The 15360-nt window shown below is 37.3% G+C and overlaps 1 non-coding gene across 1 annotated transcript; it reads right to left on the bottom strand.

Moving 5' to 3' along the window:
* Nucleotides 1-3627: 3627 nt before the first annotated feature.
* Nucleotides 3628-3733, bottom strand: LOC116116959. The gene has a single exon (XR_004125906.1). It is a non-coding gene; the product is annotated as a small nucleolar RNA R71 (small nucleolar RNA).
* Nucleotides 3734-15360: the final 11627 nt, after the last annotated feature.

Below are 15360 nucleotides of genomic sequence, written 5' to 3'. Positions count from 1 at the left end.
GCAATCCACTTCTTTATAGAGTTTTGCCTATCGGATATTATGCATAGCTCATTACTATCAAGCACTATCGTAAGTAATTACTGAAAAAACCAAGTACACGACTTGTCGTTCTCAGAGTCAACCACACACCATGCAACAGGATATGTGTGATTCTCGTAGTCTTGTGAAGTGGCCACCAACAATGTACCTTCATATTTTCCCGTCAAAAAACAACCATCAACAGCCAACAGCCAACACCTTTCTCATGTTTACAAAACCCCTTATAGTAGCACCGTAAGCAACAAAAAAAATATTTAAACCTCATATTCTTGTCCCACTTCAAAGCCATCTTGCTACCTTGGTTTGTCAACTCAAGCATATAACGGTATGTTTCTAATACTAAGTACTCGTGCTCTAGCGTGGCCCTCACAAAATCTTGTGCATGTTGTCTCCCTTTCCAGCATTTCTAGTAACTAACATTGCATCCCAACTTTGTGCGCACAAGTCTCTGAATGTCCTTAGGAGATGGACATTTCCCTTCAACAAACAGACTTTTGACAAATTGTCTAATAACATCAACGGAGGTTTGTCGATGCTCACCTGAAATATGTCCTAACCCACATGTGTGCTCATAGGTATATGTGCTAACAGTAAATTTTTCAAACTTCGCCAACCTTCTACAATAAACCCGCCACTTGCACTTTTGGTCACGACATGCAACCGTCACTACCGATGAATTAGACTTTTTGGTGATGAACTCAAAATTACCTCTCAAGACAACAAGTTTTAGCTTCCTCACCACTTCCTCCTTGTTGTCAAATAAATACCCTACACGCAAGTCTGATCCATCAGTAAAAACATGAGGTGATTCACTAGTACCCGCAATTGCCACCTTTGAACTTGCATAAAAGACCATAGTGTTCTCTTCCTCACAAACTACACCTTTTGCATAATCTATATTTATAAAAATCTCTACATCTGCAGGAACATGTATAGGTTCCTCTTCAACCACATTTTCATTATGTCCCACATGACCAACCTCTTTTACAGTGTCCTCCTCACCATCCAAATCACCGCCTACTCTTGATTTTTCAACTAAGAAATCAATACCCTCGTAGTTAAAATTAAAACCAGCATTCTCTCCACCAACTTCCTCATCATCCCCTTCCTTTGAACTAAATTCCATAGGTTTATCCATAAAAGAAACCCTTAAAATTGGCCTCGAACCATTATCGCCCACATCAAGCATATATAACTTCACACTTTCATCCAACTTTAATACAGCAGGGGGTACCTTATAATGTTTAGAAACTCTGCTTAAAACATACTTCACAACTATATCACTACATGAGCAACTCAAATCACCTCTTCTAATTATTTCATCAGTCAACTCATCAAAACTAACCTCTATGCTCACAACAATTGGTATAACTTATTTGCTCTTCCCAATCCACTTCCAGTAACTTTCTTCCTCCACCCACTCACCAAAATATTCAACACCCAAATAACTTGTCCCATGTCTAATAATCGCCAAGTATCTATAATGCAAGAAAAAAAAATTATTAACCGATATATTAAGGGTTGACATTTTAAAAAGCATCTGTAGAGTCGCTTAAGCGATTTGGTGTATTGCTTAAACGATCTGGTATATTGATAATCCTAGGATTATACTATTTTATCTAGGCTTTTTGGCCGGATTTTGGATACTTCTTCTTTCGTTTGTGCCTGAATTGCAACTTAATTTCATATATTTTATGTTTTAGGCCAAAATGTGCAGTTAGAGCAAAGATTGAGCGGAATTGAGTTTCTGGACCCAGAAGCAAGCGAATCTCAGGATTCAGGGAAATTCTGATGCGGATTTGAAACACTATGAAGCTTGTTCCTATTGGAGATGATTAAAGATTGAAAATTCAAGCAAGGAAACAAGCGGAGGGCAATTTTGTAATTTCAGAATAGTTCAGAAAAGTTCATCGTGGCGAAGTTCTTTCTTCGTCGCGGTGATAAACTCTCGAGTCAGATAGTGAATTAGAAGCCAATTCGATGCCGCGGCGAAGTCTGCAATTTTTAGTTATTAAAACTGTGCGTTTTAATTTTTATGCGAGAGTCTTAGGTTTTTGGGACCGACTATATAAGTGGGACTTAGTTATTTTGTAAAAGGTTCGACTTTGTTTTGGAAAAAGATGAGAGAAACTGAAGATTGGACGTTTTGGGTTCATCAAATAGGGAAGATTCACTCTCTTTTCATTATTCCATCATATTGAATTCTTTGTTTACAGCTTTTATTTTGATTTGCTTTAATTTTAGTATGAACTAACTCACTTTTGGGTTAGGGTTTTGATGTAATTGGGATTTTAATGTCTAATCAATAAATTGATGTTGCTTTTACATTCTATTGCATGGATTCTGTAATTACTCTTGTTTTTATTGAAATTACTTGTTGAGCATGATGAGATTGAGAAGTGAATCATGTATTAGCTTCTTAGGGTAATTGTCATTGATGTATTGAACGCAAGAGATGAAATCAATTTAGGATTCCATTTAGCTTAACGGACTTGGAACTATTAACCTTCAATTTGTCGGGTGCGGAAGCTTAATAGGGATTAGTAGGAAAACATAGCCTGAGAAGGTATGTTTTACATGTTAGGGTGTCCGATTTATAATCCGTGCATGTGAATGTAGAAGTAACAGAATTCGTAGATTAATTCATAAAATCCTAGTGAAGTCAAAACCCTAACCGCTTTGTCTTAATTGATATTTTTCTTGAATTAATATTGTTTTCATTTTTTAGATTTTAAATTACGTAGTGAGTTTTGTTTTATCTTAGCTTAATTGTCTCCCGCAAATCCAACCATTTTTCGTTGCTCCAACTTGATACAATACTAGGAAAATTAGTGCTTAACACGCGATCCTCGTGGGAACGATACTCTACTTATCACTTTATTACTTTTTGCGACTAGTGCACTTGCTAAACATTGCATGTTGTAGATTCAACGCATCAAGTTTTTGGCGCCGTTGTCGGGGATTGATTTTGTGTTAATATTGAATTTTTCTAGTTTTAGCTAGATTGGAGTTTAATTTTAGTTTTAATTGTTTCTAGTTTAATTTTGTTGTTTCTTTTCTGGTTGCTTGTGATCTCACGCTCTCTTTCTTTCTGTGTAGTTTATGCGAAGAGCTAGACCTCATCCAGTGGTTCCTATTGATCCAGAGATTGAAAGAACTGCAAGAAAACTTAATGGAGAGAGAAGAGAATGAGAGGCGATAGTCATTGAGATGGCGAAAAATTGAACATTGAGGGAATTCTCAGTGCCCTCGGTTGATGGTAGTGGTCCAAGTATAACTAGGCCACCAGTGCAAGCCAACAACTTTGAAATAAAGCCGGTAATCATCCAAATAATCCAACAGTCGGTACAATTTAAGGGAGATCTGAATGAAGATCCAAATTCACACATTGCAAACTTCTTGGAGATCTGCGATACCTTCAAGTCAAATGGAGTGTCAGATGACGCCATCAGATTAAGATTAGTTCCTTTTTCATTAAGGGATAAAGCAAATGGATGGTTAATGGCGCTACCAGTAGGAACAATCACAACTTGGAATGAATTGGCACAGAAGTTCCTGGCTAAATACTTCCCTCCAGGGAAATCTGCAAAGATGAGAAATGATATCACATCATTTCTACAGGAAGAGATGAATCACTTTATGAAGCTTGGGAAGGATATAAGGAGCTGCTGAGAAAGTGTTCACATCATGGTTTGTCAGTTTGGATGCAAGTCCAAATGTTCTATAATGGGTTGATGATAAATGTGCAAACAATGGTGGATACAGCATCTGGAGGAGCATTGCAAAACAAGACACCTGAAGAAGCTTATGAGTTACTTGAAGTCCTGGCAAGTAACAACTATCAGAGACCCAATGAGAGAATGCAGTTGAAGAAGTCTATGGGTATTCATGAAGTTGATGCTTACACGGCTATTTCAGCCCAACTTACAGCACTTCAGAAGCAATTAGGAGGTATGCAAGTAAATTCTATTCAAACACCTCAAATGACATGTGATTTTTGTGCAGGTAACCATGCGAGCAATGAATGTCAGGTGAGGAACACTTTTGCTTCAGCTTCATCATCATCAGAACAAATCAACTATTTGGCAGGGAATCAGAGACAACAGAACAATCCTTTCTCCAACATGTACAATCCTGGTTGGAGAAATCATCCAAACTTGTTTTGGGGCAATCAGAATCAACAGAATAACCAATGGAATCAAAGCATAGTGCCAAACAATCAATTGGGGGTGAATAATCAACCAGAGGATCAAAGATTGTCAAAATTGGAAGATATGTTCGGGAAATTCATGCAAGAGACCATAGGTTTCATGAGTAAGACGAGGGCAAATTTCAGAAACCAAGGGGCATCCATTCGAAACTTGGAGGTACAGGTGGGGCAAATAGCCGAAAAGCTGAATGAGTGACCACAGGGTTCTTACCAAGCAACACAGTGAAAAATCCACATTAACAAGCAAATGCAATAACTTTACGGAGTGGAACAGTCTTGGAAGAGGTTGAACAAAGAGGGAAAGAAGAGAGCCCACAAAAAGAAAGGGGAGATTCTGATGAAGAAATCATTATTGAAGAGAACCAACAAGTCCCAGGGAAGAAAAACCAAAGTAGGAAGAGAGGCCAAGGCAAAAGAAGGAAAAAATACCATTTCCTAAGATACCACCAGAGTTGGCCCATCACACCCCGTCTGTGCCTTTTCCTCAGAGGCTTAGAAAGAGAAATCAGGATAAGCAGTTCACGAAATTCATTGAGATATTTAAAAACTGCATATTAACATTCCTTTTGTAGATGTGTTGCAGTAGATGCCGAGCTACGCAAAATTCCTCAAGGAAATTCTGTCAATCAAAAGGAAGTTGGAAGAGGAGGAAACAATGATGCTTACAGAGGAGTGCAATGCCATTCTACAGAAGAAGCTGCCTCCAAAACTCAAGGATCCAGGGAGTTTCACTATCCCTTGTGTTATAGGAGATATTACATTTGATAGAGTTTTATGTGAACTAGGAGCAAGCATTAATCTAATGCCTTTTTCTATTTTCAAGAGACTAGGGATTGGTGAGGTGAAGCCAACAACCATATCTTTGCAGCTTACAGATAGATACATCAAGCATCCGAGGGGCATAGTTGAAGATGTACTAGTTAAGGTGGACAAAGTCATCTTTCCTGCAGACTTTGTTGTGTTGGATATGGAAGAGGACAAAGAAATACCTCTCATCTTGGGACGACCATTTCTTGCCACCGGAAAAGCCCTAATTGATGTGCAAGAAAGGAAATTCCTTTTAAGGTCCAAGATGAAACAGTGACATTCAATGTCTTTAAGGCCTTGATATTTCCATTAGAGTCAGATTCATGCTTTAGTGTAGACTTGGTGGACAGACTAGTAGCAGATGTTATCGAAGAGAACACCCTTCAACTACCTTGGAAGCTTGCATTGCCCAATAAAAAACAACAGAGGTAGATGAACTAGTGAAGAATGAGTGTGCTAGGCTTTTGGAAGCACTTCAACTGATAAATGCAAGCCAAGATCCAGAATTTGAAGATTTTGACATTGAAAAATAGAAGGAAAAGGCATGAACGGAAGAACCTCCAAAACTTGAATTGAAGCCTTTACCTTCTCACCTCAAATATGTATATCTTGGTGAATTAGAAACCTTTCCAATGATCATCAATGCAAGGCTGAGTAAATTGGAGGAAGAGCGGTTGATTCGGGTGTTAAGGGAGCATAAATCAGCAATTGGATGGACCATATCAGAAATTAGAGGCATCTCTCCATCTTTTTATATGCACAAGATACTCATGGAAGATGATGTCAAGCCTAGGGGGCAGCTGTAACGGAGATTGAATCCTTCTATGAAGGAAGTGGTGAGAAAGGAAGTGGTGAAACTTTTAGATGCAGGCATAATCTACCCTATTTCAGAAAGTCCATGGGTGAGCCCAGTGCAAGTGGTTCCAAAGAAAGGAGGTATCACGGTAATAAAGAATGATAGCAATGAATTGATACCAACTAGGACAATCACGGGTTGGAGGGTGTGCATCGATTATAGGAAACTAAATGAAGCAACAAGGATCATTTTCCACTTCCTTTCATCAATCAAATGCTAGAAAGAGTAGCGGGGCATGCTTATTACTGTTTCCTGGATGGTTTTTTAGGTTATAATCAATTGCCATTACTCCTGAAGATCAAGAGAAGACGACATTCACTTGTCCTTATGGTACCTTTACTTACAGAAAGATGTCTTTTGGGTTGTGCAATGCACCAGCCACATTCCAACGATGCATGATGTCAATTTTTGGTGACATGGTGGAGCGGTTCATAGAAGTCTTCATGGATGACTAATCTGTTTTCAGTTCTTCTTTTGATAATTGCCTGTCTAACCTTTCACTTGTTTTGTAGCGATGTTAGGATACAAATTTGGTGCTCAGTTGGGAGAAATGTCTCTTCATGATTTAGGAAGGACTAATACTCGGTCACCGAATTTCAAAGGATGGCATTAAAGTAGATCGAGCCAAAACGGAAGTGATTGAGAAGCTGCCATCACCTGCAAACGTTAAGGCAGTCCAGAGTTTTCTGGGGCATGCGGGGTTCTATAGACGATTTATAAAGGATTTCTCCAAAATTTCAAAACCCCTTTGCAATTTACTGATTAAAGATGCCTCTTTTGATTTTGATGATGAATGCATGCATGCTTTTCAAACTCTTAAGAATTTATTAGTGTCTGTACCCATTATTGTAGTTCCCAATTGGGAACTACCCTTTGAATTGATGTGTGATGCTAGTGATTTTGCATTAGGAGTAGTTTTAGGACAAAGAAAGAACAAAGTTTTGTATGTGATTCAGTATGCTAGCAAGACACTAACAGATGCACAGTTGAATTACACCACTAATGAAAAAGAGTTGTTAGCCATTGTTTTTGCATTTGACAATTTTCGCTCTTATTTCCTAGGTGCTATAGTGATAGTCTACACAGACCACTCAGCGCTCAAGCATATGTTGGTAAAGCAAGAGGCAAAACCAAGGCTAATAAGATGGATCTTACTACTACAAGAGTTTGAATTGGAGATTCGAGACAAAAAGGGGTCAGAAAATGTGGTGGCAGATCATCTATCAAGGATTGAACGACCAAATCAGGGAAGTGAAGAGGAAACTCAAATCAAAGAGACATTCCCGGATGACAAACTGATGAGAGTTGAAGAAGCACTTGGTATGCAGATATTGCGAATTACTTATCATCGAGAGTGCTCCCAAATGACATGACTTTCCAACAGAAGAGGAAATTTTTCTCTGACTTGAAGTTTTATTTCTGGGAAGAACCATTTCTGTATAAACACTGTGCAGATCAGATGATACGTAGGTGTGTCTCGAAAAAGTAGATAGAGAGTATATTAAGGCATTGTCATGAGAAGTGTAATGACTTCTTTCGACTAGTATATTTGAGAATATATACAATAAAATTATACATACTTAGCATATGAAAATAGTTGGGCCCAATTTTTCTTCTTTACTTACAAAATATAATTCTTTACATATATCAAAATAACAAGTACAAAAACTTAGCAACGGTAGACAGTAATGCCAATCCTCTCTGCTTATCGATGTCCTTCCGACCGCTGCTCACCTATTTCCTGCAAAAATATGGAAAAACAACGGGGTGAGCATAAAAAATGCTCAGTAAGTAAATCCCTTACCTCTTCTCCTTCTTTGGTTCTTTCCTTACTTAATTCTCTTCTTTTTCTTTCTTTCGTTCTTAGTTCTTTCTCCCTTCTTTCTCTGTTTCTAATTCTTACTGTTCTTTCTTTCTCGATGTTCTTCCCTTCTCTTTGTTCTTTCTTTCTTCCTATTCTTTCTATTCTTTCTATTCTTTCTAACCATGATGGGATACATGGTAATATGCATGAATGAAATGCATGTGCAATAATGCATAACAATGCATTTTCTTTCTTCTTTCTATTTCTTATTCTATTTCTTTTCTTTTCTTTTCTTTCTATTCTTTTCTTTTCTTTATTGTCTTGCTTGCTCAAGCTTCTCTTTTCTTTCTTGTTTTTCTTTTCTTTTCTTTCCTTGTTCAAGCTTCTCATTCTTTCTTATTCTTTCTTATTCTTTCTTATTCTTTCTTATTCTTTCTTTTCTTGTTCTTATTCTTGCTTATTCTTTCTTTTCTTATTCTTATTTTTTCTTATTCTTTCTTTCTTATTCTTTCTTTTCTTATTCTTTGCCGATTGGAGTCGGTTGATGCATGGATTTGGAACCTTGGTCGTGTGAGTGAGTACAGTCCTCTCTACATGCACTTTTGTGGACCGTACAAATTCTTCTTTCTTCTTAGGCCACTCAATTAAGGTAGTGTGCATGTAGGAAATTCTTCTTGGTACAACCCTCATCCACATACACGCTTACGGGTCGTACAATTTTTCTTCTTCTTATGCCACTCAATTAAGGTGGCGCGTATGTGGGAATTTCTTCTTAACACTCACGGTTCCCCATCACACCAACCTATTCTTTTCTCTTCTTTACCATTTTTTCTTTCTTTAATTCTTTAATGCTTATTCTTTTTTTTTTTTCTCTTTACTCTTAAAGTGTTTTATTCTAAAAATTCTTCATTCTTTCTTAGATTATTACACATATACAAATATATGCATATGGATGGCTCATGCTTAAAATTCTTACTTAAATGTACTCATGAAATGCAAATATGCAATGTTGCATAAAATTAAGATTTCTACTCATACTCATGCTTCTCTTAGGCATTTCATCAAACAACAAAGGTGCACATACAAACCCTAATTTAATTATCATTCTATTTGTTTCTTAAACCATCCAAATTGGGAGAAAAACTCTCTTGTATCATCATCATACCTACACGGCAAAAACACTCCCAAAAGTTTTCTCCAATTCTTCCAATTTCAACCCATCATCATACCATCACATACACTTCTCATACTAAAATATATCCAACAACAAGCATAAATAATCATCAATCTCATCTCAATTTCTCAATAATCTTAACATATGCATGCTTAAAAGAAATCTCTACTCACTTGATTTCTTAAACTTTAATTTAAGTGGGATTTTGAGTAGAATTTACTTACCTTATACTTAAGTAGTCTCTACTAAGCTCTCTTCTCTTGTTGGATTCAAACATTCTCTTAACCCTAAGCATAAACTTTATAAGAACTCAACTTTTACACAAATAAATCATAGAGAAAGAGCAAGAATTCTTACCTCTTGTTGCCTAGGATCAAAACCCTATTAAAATCCACTCAAAAGCCCTCAAAATCCTTGGAGAATTGAGTGAAAAATTGAGAGAAAATGGAGAAGGAGAGTGGCAGTGGAATGAGAGAAATAAGGGTTTCAAACCCTTAACATTTTATTTTATAAACACAGTTTCCCATTTTGCCCTCACTCTTTCTTAGAAATTCCATCTTTGTCCCTTAGTCAATTACCATAATGCCCTCATTTTTATTGTATTCTCTATGAAATTCTCTCTCTTTTCACTCCTCACTTTTTCAACTAATTTGAGTGAAAAGACCATTTTACCCTTAATGCAAGTTTTAATGCATTTCTTCATATTCTCTTAAAATAATTCTAACGAAAATCAACTACGGGCTATAAAACATAATTTAAATCATGTACCTCCATGTTGGGCGTTACAAGAAGGAAGTTGGTGGTTATTTTGGAGGGACTAGGATAACAGCCAAGGTTCTTCAATTTGGATTTTATTGGCCAACTCTATTCAAGGTTGCTTTCCAAGTAGTTCAGGAGTGTAACCAATGTCAACGGAGTGGAAATATTTCAAGGAGAGATGAGATGTCGTTGAATAACATTCTAGTTGTTGAACTGTTTGATGTGCGGGGGATTAATTTCATGGGCCCTTTCTCGAATTCATATGGAAATGTGTACATCTTGGTGGTTGTGGACTACGTGTCGAAATGGGTGGAAGCAGTAGTATTACCATCCAATGATGCCAAAGTGGTGGTTAACTTTTTGAGGTAGAATATTTTCTCAAGATTTGGAGTACCACGGGCAATCATTATTGATGGGGGATCTCATTTTTGCAATAGGCAATTTGATGCTCTCTTGGGAAAATACGGAGTGAAACATAGAGTGGCTACACCATACCATCCTCAAACCAGTGGGCAAGTGGAACTGTCGAACAGAGAGCTAAAAAGAATTTTAGAAAAGACAGTTAACGCGTCTAGGAAGGATTGGTCACGGAAGCTAGATGATGCATTATGGGCATACCGCACTGCATTCAAGACTCCAATTGGTATGTCTCCATTCCGGTTGGTATATGGGAAGGCATGTCACTTGCCAGTGGAACTTGAGCATAAGGCATATTGGGCAGTCAAGCAGCTAAACATGGATTTACAAGCTGCTGGGGAGGAAAGGATGCTGAAATTGAATGCACTTGATGAGTTTCATCATGAAGCTTATGAGAATGCCCGTATTTACAAAGAAAAGAGCAAGATGTGGCATAACAAGCATATCACGAAGAAAAACTTTGAAGTGGGTCAGAAGGTTTTGTTGTACAATTCTAGACTTAGGCTTTTTCTTGGAAAACTTAAGTCTAGATGGTTCGGACCCTTCATAGTTACAGAAGTCTACCCATATGGGGCTGTGGAGATTTCACATGAAGAAAAGGGGACATTTAAGGTTAATGGGCAGCAATTGAAGCCATACATTGATGGGGCGTTGAGTTGCAAGTCACTATCTATCAAACTCGACATTCCAGAATAAGGACTTGAGAAAGTCGAGCTTCTGACTATAAACAAGCGCTTCTTGGGAGGCAACCCAAGTGTTCTCATTTTTTTTTAGTTGTTTTAAATTTGTTTATATGTTTTATGACTTAGGAGATAGTTTAATTTCGTTTGTTTTTGGTGTTTCAAGTGGATGATCAAAATGTGGCAAGTATTGGAATTCTCCAGATTTTGCCGCGACGAAGTTTATTCTTCGCCGCGGCATTGTACACACTGCCCAAAATTGGACTTAATGGAATTCCAGATTTCGCCACAGCAAAGTTTATTCTTCGTCATGCGTTGTACTCACTACCAAAGTTCGCTGCGGCGAGAAATTTTCTTCGCCGTGGCATCGAGTGTATTGCACAAATGAATCAAGAACTTCGCCGCGGCGAAGTCTGCTTTCTATATAAACTCGCGATGACTCTTCATTTTTCGCGAAAACTTCCAAAAACTTCCATGAACCAAACATTTCCACCTTCAACCCAGAGTTTTCTAGTGAATTTTCTTTCCACTACTCCACTCTTTAACCCTCATAAACACTAAATCACCTTACTTTTTCAAGGATTTTGCAAAGTATTGAAGCAAATTTTGGAAACCCTAGGTTTTCTAAAATTTGGGGATCTTGCGAGTTGGGCAGAAATTTGTGAAATTGGAGGTGAATTCGTTGTGGCTGTGGTAAGATTTCAAGTCCTCTAACCTTAAATTAGATCAATTGCGATTTTTAATGCTTTAAGTTTGAGAAATTGATGAATTTCTTGAGTTGTGGATTTTGATGCGAATTGTGGAGTGATTTTTATTTAAGAAGTGTTGAGTTTGATTTGTTTTGTGTTGAGGAAGTTGGTTTTATGATATTGAAGTTGTTTGAGTGCATTTGGAAGATTAGAAGTTTTGGGGTGTAAGTGTAAGTTTCAAAACCTTAGGGTGAATTGAGGAATTGATTGTGGGTTTTGAAGTGTGCTTTAGTGTTGAATTGTTGAGTTGAATCACTAAGTTTAGGGGTAGATTTGGGTGATCATTATTGAAAGCCGAAATGCCACTCAAAACGGTTCCCAGGGGTGAAGGAAAACATGTCGACAATAGATTTGTGAATGAGAAATCTAGGCAGCATTACAAAGGCGCAATTAAAAGAAAAGACAAAGGTTTTATTGCTGAGAGAGGATTGACCACAGTCAACAGAGAAGCTTGGATTCAAAGGAGAGGATGGGATATCTTTCTGCGTGAACCGGAGCACTTAGCCATAGAGCCAATAGTAAGAGAGTTTTATGCAAACTTTCCTGAGTGTGAGCCCGGGCATGTGTATGTGAGGGGTATTAAGGTGCAAATTAGTGCAACGATTATCAATGAATTCTACAAGATTGATCCAATTGACTATGATGAGTATGTAGAATTCAAAAAGAAGGAGATTAACTAGGAGGAGATTCTTAAGGTAATTGCAAAGCCGGGTACATCTTGGGAAATTTCGAAGAAGGGGAGAAGAAGCATAAAAGGAACTAATTTGCTTCCCATGGCTAGATTGTGGTAGTACTTTGTCTGTACGCGGATGGTCCCAGAAACGCACTACAGTACAGTGGTGTTTGAGCGAGCAGTCTTACTTTATGCCATTGCCACTAGAAAGAAAATAGATGTGGGGAATATAATAATGGAGAGTATACGACATGCAGCTAAACCAGGGCGGGGGAGTTCTGCCTTCCCACATCTCACACTGAGATTTACACTCGAGCGGGAGTAAAGAAGGCAGATGATGAACCACTTCTTCATCCTGCCCCACTCCTCGATCAAAGCTATTATTTCAAGCTCCTAGAGCGTCCTCCCAATGAAGGAACCAGCTCTGGCTCTAAAAGACGAAGAACCACAACAACGACCACAACATTGACCACAACATCTAGTTCAACATCCACGACAAGGGAGCTATTGCAACAAATTTTGGACAAGGTGAACATGATGGAACGACATCAAGATTGGATGGCAGGGCAGACCCGAATGTTGTACGAGATGCAATACAACTGCTGCACCAATCTGGGCATTGATGTTTCAAACTTCCAATGGCAAGATTGGCAAGAGGAGGAAGAAGATGATGACGTCGCAGGAGAAGATGAAGACGACGAATGAAGCCTGAAACACTTGTTTTTGTATTTTTTGTTTTTGTTTTTGTTTTTGTTTTTGTTTTTGTTTTGTACATTGGAACCAATTTTCCTTTGTTAGATTGTTAATTGTTGTTTGAATTTTCTAGTTTAGTTTGTTAAGGGTGAGATTAAGTTATAATTTTTTCGTATTATTTAGTGGAGATTTCTAACACAGTGGGCACCATAGATTTTCATTTGTTTTACAGATGATGCTGATGAGGAAGCCAAGGAATGTGTATATGATGTTGAACGAAAATCAACCTTCACGGATTAATCAGGGAAATATCCCGTACCCTTTAATTATGTTTTTCTATTCCTGAGATGTGCATGATGTGACATTGGGGACAATGTCATTTTAAGTTTGGGGGTAGGAAAATTTAAAATTTTGTTTTGTGTTTAGTTTGTTTTTATGTTTTGTATTGTTGTTGCCAATGATGAATTGCATAAGTCTATGATAAGAATACGATTGTTGAGATTTTATTTATGGAAAATGTTAAGCATTGCTTCAAGTTTAGGTTGGTTGATTAACTTTTCCTTTCTAGAGATTTGTTGAGTGGTTCAACCACCATTTTCATTATTTCGGCATGCTCAGAAACATTTTTGGTGGTTAGGTGAAGTCTTGATAATGTTGGTGGACTCTAGAACCTAGTTGAGAAGTGCTTGAGGCAAAATTGTAGGAATAGACATTATTGAGGAAATGATTTAGGCAAATTTTTGGAACGTTTGAGCCTTTCCAGCCGACCATGAATAAATTTTCCCCTAGTCACCCGTTTGAGCCTTATGAGATTATCACTGTCATATTCTTCTTGTGCAACCAAAAATGCCCAAACCTTTCACCCTAAACACGTTTCACAACCTTTAAGAGAATTCTGGACCTAATGCAGACATACCCAAAAAAAAAAAAAAAAAAAAAAAAAAAGCTTGGAGAGTTGTGTGAGATTTTGACGAATCAAAATAATAAGTTTGGGGGTCGCAAAAAGGGCAAGAATAAGGGGTAATTGACCTCAATAAATTGATGTTGTTTTTAAAAAAAAATGATGAAATTTGAGAGTTTCAATTCAGAATCAAAAATAAGAATTGCACATGTTTGAGGGTTATAAAATGGTTGACATTTTGATTGGTGGTGGAGAAAGAAAGCGAAGATTGATATAGCTCTTAGTGTTTGCATGAAGAAAACCAAGTTCTCTTACTTTGTTTATCTTATCCTTTTCTTTGGAGCACACTAACTGAGCCTAACGTTACAAGCTTGTAAAGACCTTTTGATCCTTAGTGATGTCTAGTCCATATTAGTGGAGAGCAGTTCGATACTTAGGCTTATGGAGTCTACCACCATTTGATAAACTTTGCATTTCTGCATAAAGTAATTCGGGAAGTCGGAAGGTGGACTGAAGTGGGGATTACCTACTCAGGAGGCCGATAGAGAAAGATAGTCAATCAACTTATAACTTCTTGAAGTTTTAAGCATTTTCCAGTAATAATGTTTCAACAATTTTTTAGACTTGTATAAATTCTAGGCAATTCTTTGTGTTTGATTTTGATTCTAAATTCTCTCATTTCATTTTCAATTTTGTTGTCTTTTTCTGTTTGTTAGTTGTTCTTTTTTAGTCGAATTTTGTACCTGATGCTCGAGGACGAGCATGTCTTAAGTTTGAGGGTATTTGATAATCCTAGGATTATACTGTTTTATAGGCTTTTTGGTCGGATTTTGGATACTTCTTCTTTTGTTTGTGCCTGAATTGCAACTTAATTTCATATATTTTATGTTTCACGCCAAAACGTGCAGTTAGAGCAAAGATTGAGCGGAATTGAGTTTCTAGACCCAGAAGCAAGCGAATCTCAGGATTCAGGGAAGTTCTGATGCGGATTCGAAGCACTATGAAGCTTGTTCCTATTGGAGATGATTAAAGATTGAAGATTCAAGCAAGTAAGCAAGCGGAGGGTATTTTCGTAATTTTAGAAAAGTTCACCACGGCGAAGTTCTTTCTTCGTCGTGGTGATAAACTCTCGGGTCAGATAGTGAATTAGAAGCGAACTCGATGTCGTGGCGAAGTCTGCAATTTTCAGTTATTAAAACTGTGCGTTTTAATTTTTATGCGAGAGTCTTAGGGTTTTGGGACCGACTATATAAGTGGGACTTAGTTATTTTGTAAAGGGTTCGACTTTGTTTTGGAAAAAAAGGAGAGAAACTGAAGATTGGACGTTTTGGGTTCATCAAATAAGGAAGATTCACTCTCTTTTCATTATTCCATCATGTTGAATTCTTTGTTTACAACTTTTATTTTGATTTGCTTTAATTTTAGTATGAACTAACTCACTTTTGGGTTAGGGTTTTGATGTAATTGGGATTTTAATGTCTAATCAATAAATTGATGTTGCTTTTTACATTCTATTGCATGGATTGTGTAATTACTCTTGTTTTTATTGAAATTACTTTGTTGAGCATGATGAGACTGAGAAGTGAATCATGTATTAG

This window comes from Pistacia vera, unplaced genomic scaffold (assembly GCF_008641045.1).
Source record: "Pistacia vera cultivar Batoury unplaced genomic scaffold, PisVer_v2 Contig790, whole genome shotgun sequence".
NCBI classification, from domain to species: Eukaryota; Viridiplantae; Streptophyta; class Magnoliopsida; order Sapindales; family Anacardiaceae; genus Pistacia; species Pistacia vera.
This window is presented reverse-complemented; position numbering and strand designations above follow the sequence as displayed.